Source organism: Pseudorca crassidens, chromosome 3 (genome assembly GCF_039906515.1).
Source record: "Pseudorca crassidens isolate mPseCra1 chromosome 3, mPseCra1.hap1, whole genome shotgun sequence".
In the NCBI taxonomy this organism is placed as follows: Eukaryota; Metazoa; Chordata; class Mammalia; order Artiodactyla; family Delphinidae; genus Pseudorca; species Pseudorca crassidens.
The window spans coordinates 169371969-169383819 of record NC_090298.1 but is presented as its reverse complement, the minus strand read 5'-3'; the positions used below and the strand labels follow the sequence as shown (position 1 = coordinate 169383819).

Here is an 11851-nt window from a genome sequence, read left to right as displayed (position 1 = left end):
ACCAGCGCCGGGGAGCCGAGCCGGGCCCCGCCCCTCACCCCGACGCGTGCGCACCAGCCTGAGGCCGCCTCCTCGAAGGGAAAAGGGGAGGATACCGACTCTAGGCGACGCATGGAGCATGCGCACTCGCTCGTCTCCCACCGAGCGTGTGCGCATGTGCCTGGGGCGCCAGGAGGGCGTTCGGGAGAGGCAGGGCGAGAGCGAGGACGCGGTGGGCAGGTGTGCGTGAGGGAGACGTCAGACCCTTAGAGCCTTGCAGGTGCCGGACTGGGAATACATCACCCGGTAAAATCCTCAAAAGTTGTGGGAGGGGCTCCCCTGGTGGCGCAGTGGTTGGGAGTCCTCCTGTCGATGCAGTGTACACGGGTTCGTGCCCCGGTCCGGGAAGATGCCTCATGCCGCGGAGCGGCTGGGCCTGTGAGCCATGGCCACTGAGCCTGCGCATCCGGAGCCTGTGCTCCGCTACGGGAGAGGCCGCAACAGTGAGAGGCCCGCGTACCGCAAAAAAAAAAAAAAAAAGTGGGAGACTTAAGTTGACCTCAGAGTCAAAGGCTTTTTGCCAATTATGGACACACACACACACACACACACATACACATACATAATATCAATTACCATCATTCTTTCACGAAAGAGAGGTCGTTTAAAAACTTGTTGTTGTAAGTATATGTAACATAAAATTTACCATTTTACCATTTGTAAGTGCACAGCTCAGTGGCATTAAGTACATTCACACGGTTTGGCAACCATCCCCACTATCCATCTCCAGAACTTTCTCATCCTCCCAAACTGAAACTCTGTCCCCATGAAACACTGACTCCCCATTCTACTCCCCCAGACTACCACTACTTTCTGCCTCTATGAATTCACCTCCTCTAGGGACCTCATATAAAGTGGAATCATACAATATTTGTCCTTTTGTGACTGTCTTATTTCACTCAACATAGTGTCCTCAAGGTTCATCCATGTTGTGGCGTGTGTCAGAATTTCGTTCCTTTTTAAGGCTGAATAATATTCCTCTGTATGGTTGGACCATGTTTTGTTTATCCGTTTACCCACTGATGGACATTTGGGTGTTTCCACCTTTTGGCTGTGATGAATAGTGCTGCTATGAATATGGGTGTACCAATATCTGTTCATATTCCTGCTTGCAATTTTTTTGGATATCTACTTAGAAGCGGAATTGCTGGATTATATGGTGTTTCTATGTTTAATTATTTTGAGGGATCATACTGTTTTCCACAGCGGCTACACCATTTTATGAGAAAGGTCATTTTTAACACCAATTAAAAAAAAAAAAAAGGAGGCAGTATATGGCACTGAATAAAGGCACAGCCATTTAAATGGGAAAAAGTTGGCTTCATGAAAAACTCACCACATTGCTTTTTTTGGCTCACATCTATGAGCACCTGTGTGCATTTCATGGTAGGGTGCATCTTCACGTGGGAAAAAACAGAGAGAGGAAGGTTCAGTCCACCTCTTCTAGGTTCAACCCAGGTCCCCTGGTCCCCCTGGCTCAGCCCTGCCCACTTCCTGTCCAGCCTCCCTGCAGTCATTCTTTTAACAGTTAATTTGCAAGCCTTTTAGGTGCTAGACCCGCGCTGGGCACTGAGAGATACAATGTTTAAAAAAATAGCTACATAATCTAAATATACATAATTGCAAAATGTGACAATGGTCTAAAAATGCAAAGTTGTAACCATAGCTCTCCCCTGATGAAAACTGCTCCCAGACACTGCCTGCCCCTCCACTTTTACAATCTGAGCTGTGTTTGTTTTGCCTCTCACTGCTCCCAGTCGCTCATCCAAAATTCAGAAGAATGCTCATCTAGCCTCAAATAATGCCATGACCTTTCCCAGATCTGGGCGTTTCCAATGTCTTTCTGTTCTGCAAAATGATTTCTCTATGATTTTATTTTATTTTAGGCTATATATACATATAGTCTTTTTTATTGAGCTGTAACTCACATGTAATAAACACACAGTTCTTGAATGTTCAATTCCTTAAGCTTTTATAACTGTATACACCCATGAAACCATTCCCGGAAACAAGATGCAGAACATTTCCATCACTCCAGAAAGTTTTCTAGGTGTCCTATTCAGTTAATCCCCCTTGCCCCAAGCAGCAGTGGTGTGCTGGTAAATGTTTAACGATGGGCTTGTGAAACGAGAGATTTAGAGAGAGAGAGAGAGAGAGAGAGAGAGAGGCTGGTTTGTAATTTGTAGTACTTGTCCTTTTCTGTGGTGTATATATTCCCACCGAGACTTATTTCCATCTACCATGAAGTTGGAAAGGATAGTAACAATAGGCACCTATGAGCCAAGACAAGCTGGCTGCAGCCCCCTACTCCCCTACAGGCACCCTAGATTCTGATTTCTATCTCCAGAGATTAGTTTTGCATATTCTAGAGCTTCGTGGAAATGGAATTGTACAGTATGTACTCTTGTGCCCAACTTCTTTTGCTCAGCAAAATATTTTGGCCATTCATCCATGTGATTGCATGTAACAGTAATTTGGTTTTTTCCTTGCTGTATGTATGATATTCCATCGTGTGTATCTGGGGGACTGCCCTTCATGTAGACCAATCAGTTAGTTCTTTTTTTTTTATTGAAATATAGTCAATTTACAATGTTTCAGGTGTACAACAAAGTGATTCAGTTATGTATATATTATATATTTTTCAGATTCTTTTCCATTATAGGTTATTAAATGATATTGAATATAGTTCCCTGTACTATACAATAGGTCCTTGTTGTTTATTTTATGTATAGTGGTGTGTATCTGTCAATCACAAATTCCTAATTTATCTCCTCCCTTTCCCCTTTGGTAACCATAAGTTTGTTTTCTATGTCTGTGAGCCTGTTTCTGTGTTGTAAAGAGGTTCATTTGTATCATTATTTTTAGATTTCACATATATGTGACATACGATATTTGTCTTTGTCTGACTTAGTATAATAATAATCTCTAGGTCCATCCATGTTGCTGTAAATGGCATTATTTCATTCTTTTTTTTTTTTATGGCTGAGTTAAATTAGTTCTTGAGGAGGATCAAGGGATCAAATCTTTTCTAATGAGCAGAATTTTCTCCTCGATTCCTAGTTGGGGGCTCAGCATACATTAAATCTGATTCTCCCTGTTCCTTCCAGTTCCCTATTCCTTGGAATTCCCAATACACCCTGCTTGTTTCTGGCGTATGGCTCTCGCTGCATTCTGATTCCCTTCCCTGCTCTCTTATTCTATCTTCCCGTCTAGTTATGAACATTTTGAAGGCAAGGAAGCTGTTGGATTTGTCTCTTTCTCTTCCAGTCCACCTCCTTGGATAGTGGAAGCCTCCGAATATATGCTACTTGAATTAATGAAATGGGTGCTCCTGTCCTTGGGAGGCGAACTTCCTGCTAATCACCTGATGCTTGGCCCTTGTTATAGAACATAAGCTTTTATTGTTGAGATTACAGCAGACTTGCCCTCCAGCCCCTTCTCTATCTTGACCACGGAGTACATTTTTCTCTGTAACCTCACCCTGTTACCTATCTCTCTGCTTATCATTGGTTCCAATCACATCTTTCTTGATACATCTGTTCCCTGGTCCCAGAGACTTGGATCTCTCTGAAATCTCCCCCTCCCCATGGAAATTAGTTTCTAATGGCTTTGTTGATAGATTCAATTCAAAGTGGTGTTTATCTTACTCAGGAACAATTTAGCATTAATATCACATGTGTACACTCGGCCTATCTCGGAATGCACCCTGAACTTTATCTCTCTCACCTGGGCAATGGATTAACTGGAAGAACGGCTGACCTGACCCCTTTGCATACTGCAGTTGAGCTCTATCTAGACTACCTACAACCCAGCAATTCTACCCCTAGGCATATGCCCTTCTATAACCAGGAGACACGTATGCTAATGTTCTCTTTGGCAAAAATCTAGAAACAATACGAATATCCATTGATGGAAAAATATGTTCCAGTATAGTCCCCAAAGAAATATTAGGCAGCAGTAAACTCACAAATGACAACAACAACGTAAAAAAGTCTTAGAAAGTTACAGAAGACTTTTGACGACACCATTTTTTTTTTGTTTTTTAGATTTTATTTAATTTTGGCTGCATTGGGTCTTTGTTGCTGTGTGCAGGCTTTCTCTAGTTGTGGTGAGCGGGGGCTACTCTTCGTTGCTGTGCGCAGGCTTCTCATTGTGGTGGCTTCTCTTGTTGCAGAGCACGGGCTCCAGGCACACAGGCTTCAGTAGCTGTGGCATATGGGCTCAGGAGTTGTGGCTCATGGGCTCTAGAGCGCAGGCTCAGTAGTTGAGGTGCATGGGCTTAGTTGCTCCGCAGCATGTGGGATCTTCCCGGACTAGGGCTCAAACCGGTGTCCCCTGAAATGGCAGGCAGATTCTTAACTGCTGCGCCACCAGGGAAGTCCCCATCACCTCAATTTTTTTTAAAAGTAAAAAGTATTTATACTCAAAACATCACATGCTAATTATATTTTGCTATTATGTGTGCTTTTTAATTTGCTTTGATTTTCACCTATTTTCATTGTTTTTGTTATTGTATCTGTTTGGTGGAAATATGATGGGGAGGTACTTTCTGTACTTTTTTAACTTTGTGTCATTGACATCACATTGGCAGATTGAAATGGTCCCTAGTGGGAGTATTTACACTCTGGAAATTGGCAAATGATACAAATGAGGGCTTGATTTATTGTGTTTTTGATTGCATAGAATGAGTCAGAAAATATTTTGGTAAAGGATCGGTCAATATTTTCTGCTTTGTGGGCCCTACATCTCTATTGCATGTCTGTACGGAGAGAGCAGCCACAGACCACACTAACCAAATGGGCATGGCCAGGTGCCAATAAAACTTTATTTACATAAACAGGCAGAGGATCATAGCATGCCAACTCCTGGTTTAGGCTTTAAAAAGTGGTGGAGACATGCCGTGGAGCGGCTGGGACCGTGAGCCATGGCCGCTGAGCCTGCGCGTCCAGAGCCTGTGCTCCGCAACGGGAGAGGCCACAGCAGTGAGAGGCCCGCGTACCGCAAAAAAACAAACAAACAAACAAAAAAAATGGTGGAGAAAAGTTAATAATGCAGATTAAATGTCAAAATGTGTGTCTACTATTGTTAGGTTGTGACTAGCACACACACACAGAAATGGAAAGATATTTTCCAGTATTCAAAAACCGTTACATGATTCACCAAAGAAGACATTCACATTATTGATGAACAAGTGAAATTCCAACATACATCTTCACTTTCATGTTACTTATTAACATAAATGAAAAATATTGCCAACGTTCATGTCAGAACTACACTTGTTCCATTATTTGCCACCAGAGGTTGGCTATGTATACAAGAGTTTGGCAAAAATCAACCAAAACCTATTCTGAGATTCAAGTGGCTATGTAGAATTTATAATACAGTATTGTATATGTGATTATTATTTGTAAATTGTGTCCTACACCTCCTTTATATTGTTAACATTTAAAAGTATATATTAGGGGGCTTCCCTGGTGACACAGTGGTTGAGAGTCCGCCTGCCGATGCAGGGGACATGGGTTCGAGCCCTGGTCAGGGAAGATCCCACATGCCGCAGAGCAACTAAGCCCATGCGCCATAACTACTGAACCTGCTCTCTAGAGCCCGGGAGCCACAACTACTGAGCCCATGTGCCACAACTATTGAAGCCCATGAGCCTAGATCCCGTGCTCTGCAACAAGAGAAGCCACCACAATGAGAAGCCCATGCACCATAAAAAAGAGTAGCCCCCACTCGCCGCAACTAGAGAAAGCTCACGTGCATCAACGAAGACCCAAGGCAGCCAAAAAATATAAAATAAATAATAATAAATATATATATTATATAATGCATGTATATTATATACGTGTAATGTATATTCGACATATAGATATGTCTGCAGTGCATGTATATTATACACATGTATATTCGACATATAGAGATGTCTGCAATGCATGTATATTATACACATGTAATGTATATTCAACATATAGAGATGTCTGCAATGCATGTAGTTATACATGTATAATATATATTAGATATACAGAGATATCTAAATTCCCTTTCAAGAGAGCCGGTTGTTAAACACAGACCAACACACCACTACTTTTATACATTGGGGAGCTGAAATATTCCTCCACCAAAACGGTGTGTGTTCATTCAACTAACATTTATTGAGCGTCTACTCCCTGCCAGGCAGAAAGACCTACCCCAGGGGATATGGATATTCACTAATTACTTCATTCAACAGAAACGTCTGTGATCATTCCCTGCATCAGCTTCGATCCAGATACTTAGCTATTCAGAGAGAGAAAGGGATATGGGGTTAAGCAAAAACTCAGGAAGTAGCAAATAAGTGGACAAAAGCACAGAGGCCCATCTCTGTGATGCCATCCCGAGAGGGATTTTTTTGTGTTTTTTGCTTGTTTGTTTTGTTTTTCTTTTCATTTTGTTGGTGGCCGCACCACCCGCGTCTTGAGGGATCTTTGTTCCCCAGCCAGGGATGGAACCTCAGACAGACCTGGGCAGTGAAAGTGCAGAGTCCTAACCACTGGACTGCCAAGGAATTCCTATCTCTCTCTCTTTCTTTCTTTCTTTCTTTCTTCCTTTCTTTCTTTCTTTCTTTCTTTCTTTCTTTCTTTCTTTCTTTCCTTTCTTTTCTTTTCTTTCTTTTCTTCCTTTCTTTCTCTTCCTTCCTTCCTTTCTTTCTTTTCTTTCTCTCTTTTTCTTCCTTCCTTTCTTTCTTTCTTTCCCCCTCCTTCCCTCCTTCCTTCCTTTTTACCTCCTTTTATTATTTGATTATTTTTCTTGAGATATAATTGACATATAACATTATATTAGTTTCAGGTGTACAGCCTAATGATTTGGCTTATGTATATATTGAGAAACAATCACCACAACAAGACTAGTTAACATCCGTCACCACACATAGTTAACAAACACCTTTTTTTTTTCTTGTGATGAGAAATTTTAAGACCTCCTCTCTTTGCAACCTTCAAATATACAACACGGTACGATTACCTATAGTCACCATGCTGTACATTGTGTCCTCAGGACTCATTTTATAACTGGAAGTTTGTACCTTTTGACACCTTTCACCCATTTCTCGCCCCTCCCACTCCCACCCCTAGAGTTGTTTTTCTTTTTTAATGATGTTGTATCATGTCCTGAACAATGGATGGGCAAGATGATATCTATTTTACAGCTGTGCAAAAAGGGTCCATGCAGATGAACAAGAATTAGGAGGAATGTGGAAAAGGAGTTTGACTTGGGGCAGGGGTGGTTAATAGGTGAAATTTACTTTTTGCCTTCCCTTTATTTATTTATTTCATAGCACTGTTATTTAGTAAGAAACAGATAAGCATTGTCTTTTAAAATTTATTATTATTTTTTTAAATTGAGGCATCATGTATGTAATGCAAAATCCACCCTTCTAAAGTTTATGGGGGCTTCCCCGGCGGTCCAGTGGTAAAGACTCCGTGCTTCCACTGCAGGGGACACGGGTTCGATCCCTGGCTGGGGAACTAAGATCCCGCAGGCTGCGTGGCAAGGCCAAAAAATTATAAAAAAATATAGTGCACGGATCAGTGGTTTTTAGTATATTCACTGTGTTGTGCAACCCTCACTGCTATCTAGTTCCAGAACATTCCATCGCCCCCAAAAGAAACCCCGTTCCCGTTAGCCATTGCTCCCCAGCCCCCGGAAACTTGCTTTTCTGCCTCCAGTTTGCCCTCAGCTTCTGACTGTGCCCATAAATGTCTGCGGAAGGGATGAAGTCAAATGGAGTTTTGATGGGATGTCGTAATCACTTCGATCAAAGTCCCAAACTCAAGGTTTCTAGAGTGAGCGATGACTTTATTTTTTCTTTTTTTACAGGGGCAATTAAAAATCTCCGGGGCTTGGCAAGATCAGATGGTTGGGTGCAGATTTCTCTCTCAAGGTCAGTACCTCAGGTGACCTTCAGTTTATGAAGGTGTTTCTTCATCAGTCTGATTTCTTTCTTCCTTCCTTCTTTCTTTTTTTTTCTTCCTTTTTTTAATATTTGTTTATTTATTTAGGCTGCGCCGGATCTTAGTTGCAGCATGCCGAATCTTCGTTGCAGAATGCAGGGCCCTTTAGTTGTGGCATGCAGACTGTTAGTTGCGGCATACATGCGGGATATAGTTCCCCGACCAGGGATCAAACCTGGGACCCCTGCACTGGGAGCGCGGAGTCTTACCCGCTGGACCACCAGGGAAGTCCCCGGCAGTCTGACTTCTGTTTCCTGTAAAGCATCAGAAACATTGTTCAGATAATTCAGCAAAGGAGGAGTCCCTCAGAAACGTGGGGCCTTGGAAAACTCATCTCACCCCTCTGGGTCTCAGTTTCCCCTTTGGCAACACCATTTCCTCCTTTGACACGAGAGCAGGGCTCTGCAAACTTTTTCTGTAAAGGACCAGATAATAAATATTTTCGGTTCTGAGGGCCAGTCTCTGTCGCAAAAATATAGACAAATGGGTGTGGCCAGGCGACACTGACATTGGCATTTCATATCATTTTCAGTAACAGAAAATATTCTTAAAACTTTTTCTCAACCAGTTAAAGAGTGTAAAATGCATTCTTGAAGACAATACAACAGCAGGTGGTGAGCTGGCTTTGGCCCATGGGCTGTGGTTTGCCAACCCCTGATCTAGGGCATCAGGACATTGGTTACACTTCGAGGCATTTGGGGTATAAGACGCGGCATGTTCCTCATAACTAAGTTAAGGCAAATCATTCATTCATTCAACAGATACAGCAGTTCAAATTTTTATTGAACCCCTACTCTATTCCAAGCTCTCATGGAGCTCACAGTCTGATAGGGAGAAATAGGCCACAAACAAATAAAAAACAGTATGTCCCATTTCAGCAAGTGCCGCGGAAGAAAAATAGCGAATGCAAGAGAAGAGGAAACACAGAAGCTGGGAATAGGGCAAAAGTCACAGTTTTAGGGCTTCCCTGGTGGCGCAGTGGTTGAGAGTCCGCCTGCCGATGCAGGGGACACTGGTTCATGCCCTGGTCCGGGAGGATCCCACATGCCTCGGAGTGGCTGGGCCCGTGGACCATGGCCGCTGGGCCTGCGCGTCTGGAGCCTGTGCTCCACAACGGGAGGGGCCACGGCGGTGAGAGCCCCGCGTACCGCCCAAAAAAAAAAAAAAGTCACAGTTTTAAATAGGATGTCAGGGACTTCCCTGGGGGTGCAGTGGTTAAGAATCCACGCTCCCAATGCAGGGGGCCCGGGTTTCATCCCTGGTCAGGGAACTACGTCCCACATGCATGCTGCGACTAAGGAGCCCGTGAGCCTCAATTAAGACCCGGCACAACCAAATAAATAAATAGGATGTCAGGGACGGTCTCATTGAGAAGGTGACATTTGGCAAAAGCAGAAAAAGTTGGGAGTGTGCTCCATCGAGATCTGGAAGAAGGGTTCTGAGGCAGATGACACAGCCAGTGCAAAGGTCCTGGGGCAGGACCGCACCTGGCGTGTTGGAGGGACAGCCAGGAGGCCCGGGTGCCTGGAGCAGAGTGAGACAGAGTGGATAAGACTGCTGATGGATGGATGTGGGGTGTGAGGGAAAGAGAAAACTCAAGGACAACCCAACGTTTTGACCTTGAGCACTGGAAGGCTGGAGCTTCCGTTTAGTGAGACAGGAAGGGCAGCGGGAGGAGCACATTTGGGGGAATGGCAGGTGCTCAGTCAGCCACATTGAATTTGGGAGGCTTGTGAGACGCCCGCATGGAGATGGCAAAAGGCAGTTGGATATACAGGCCATTTGCCAACCTTAAGCAGTTAACCCTGAAAACAAGGTCAGACTTCTAGAAATGACAGGCATAGCAGAAGCACTTGCTGCATTTGCAGTAGGGATTAAGCTAGTTTTTGTTTGTTTGTTTGTTTGTTTTGTTTTTGGCCATGCCCCACTGGCATGTTGGATCTTAGTTCCCGGAGGAGGGATCGAACCCGGACCCCCTGCAGTGGAAACACGGAGTCTTAACCACTGGACCGCCAGGGAAGTCCCTAAGCTAGTTCATTTTGAATCTAATAACTCACATCTGATATCTTGGAGAGGTGGTACTGGACTTTATAAATAATCACAGCTTTTGGGGGGGAAAAGGTCCAAGCATTATTCTAATATTTGAGAAGGAATGGGTAACGTCTTACGACATCAGGCAAATATTTGATAAATATTTGATGGGGAAAATGAATGAATAAATGAGTGATGAAGGAAGGAAGGCTCTGAAAATGAGTGATTTGTCTTCCCAAAAGTCCCTGGCACAGCTGGCATGGATGCCCTCTCCCAGGAGGACTATCTTCCTTTCTGACTGCCATGCTGCTGATGCTCTGCTCACATCCCAAAGCGCAATGGTTACACCTTCCGTCTCGTGATCCACACAGAAAATCCCTAATTTGTAGCATCTGCTGATTCCTGAGGTGTAAATACCCCAACCCTGGCCAATTTCAATCTACCTGCGTGATGTCATTGAATCTCACCAGCCAGAGGAAGCCAGCTCCAGCTCACCACTGTACCTGAGTCTTTTCGGGCCTTGGACCCAACATCATCTCTTAGCCTGAGCATATATATTACCTATCTCCTCTGTCCTTCTATGTCTTCAGTGTGAAATACCAGCCAGTTCCTGCAGATGTTGGATGAAATTATGTGGATCAAAATACTTCAGGAGAGGGACTTCCCTGGTGGTCCAGCGGTTAAGATTCTGCGCTTCCAATGCAGGGGGGCGAGGGTTCGATTCCTGGTCAGGGAACTAGATCCCTCATGCCGCAACTAAAGATCCCTCATGCTGAAAGTAAATATCCCGCACGCCACAACCAAGATCCTGCATGCCCCAAGACCCGGTTTAGCCCAATAAATAAATAAATATTTTTAAACAACACTTTGGAGGGGCAAAGAATGGCATGCTACACAAATGCAAGGCGTACGTACAGATAAAAAGCACAAATTAAGAGGTGGTGTGTATACACACCAAGGGGCTTTGGAAAGTAACAAAGCTGTTCAAATTTGTCAACATCTTTGACAACGACTGAATGGGATTTAATTCATTGAGAGTCCTAGTGTGTAAAGCATGGTGGGAGAGTAGGATCATGGCCCCAGGATAGGGGAGTCCTGGAGACCTTGGCAGGGGGCAGGGGGAGGAATCAGGACAAGGAGGGGGCACAAAAATAACCTCCCACTCCTCCCCACTTCCCAGGAGACCTGGGTTTGGCGGGGAGGGAGGGCGTGGGTGGGGCCGCCAGGGAAGGAGGTTGAGAAGGCAGTTGCTCGCGGGGTCCACTAGAGGGCGCCAGGGACTGAGAAGTTGACCGGTCTCCCCCAGCCTCAGGCCAGGCCTGGGTGGGAAGGGGAAGGGTCCACTGGGTGACGCTGGGCAGCTGTCTATAGAAGAGGACCTGGGGGCCTAAGTCTCTGAACATGGAATTCCAGAGTTGGGGGTTTGGAGGAGAGGGGTTGAAAAATTAGAGCAGGAGTCTGCAAAAAAAATTTTAAAGGGCCACGTAGCAAATAGCTTAAACACAGCCCATCACAGTTAGTCAACTCTGCTCTTCTTGTCCCCAAACAGCCACAGACCATACAGTCCATAAATGGGCGTGCTGTGCGCCACGGAATTTTATTTTTTGAGGCTGAAATTTGAATTTCATGTAATTTTCCTGTGTCGCGAAATAATTTTTTCCTATATTTTTAATGTTTGGTTGTTTTTTTTTTAAGAAGATGTTGGGGGTAAGAGTTTATTTATTTATTTATTTATTTTTGGCTGTGTTGGGCCTTCATTTCTGTGTGAGGGCTTTCTCTAGTTGTGGCAAGCG

General features: G+C 44.2%; 1 protein-coding gene across 2 annotated transcripts in view; it reads left to right on the top strand.

The window, feature by feature from the left end:
* Positions 1-140: 140 nt before the first annotated feature.
* The window catches only part of CREB3L3 (cAMP responsive element binding protein 3 like 3), a 40303-nt gene continuing 28592 nt past the window's right edge, over positions 141-11851 (top strand). For both annotated transcript variants that reach the window (XM_067734174.1, XM_067734175.1), the window contains exons 1-2: positions 141-285; positions 7894-7957. The gene's annotated coding sequence lies outside the window, so the exon portion shown is untranslated. The remainder of the gene's footprint in view (positions 286-7893; positions 7958-11851) is intronic.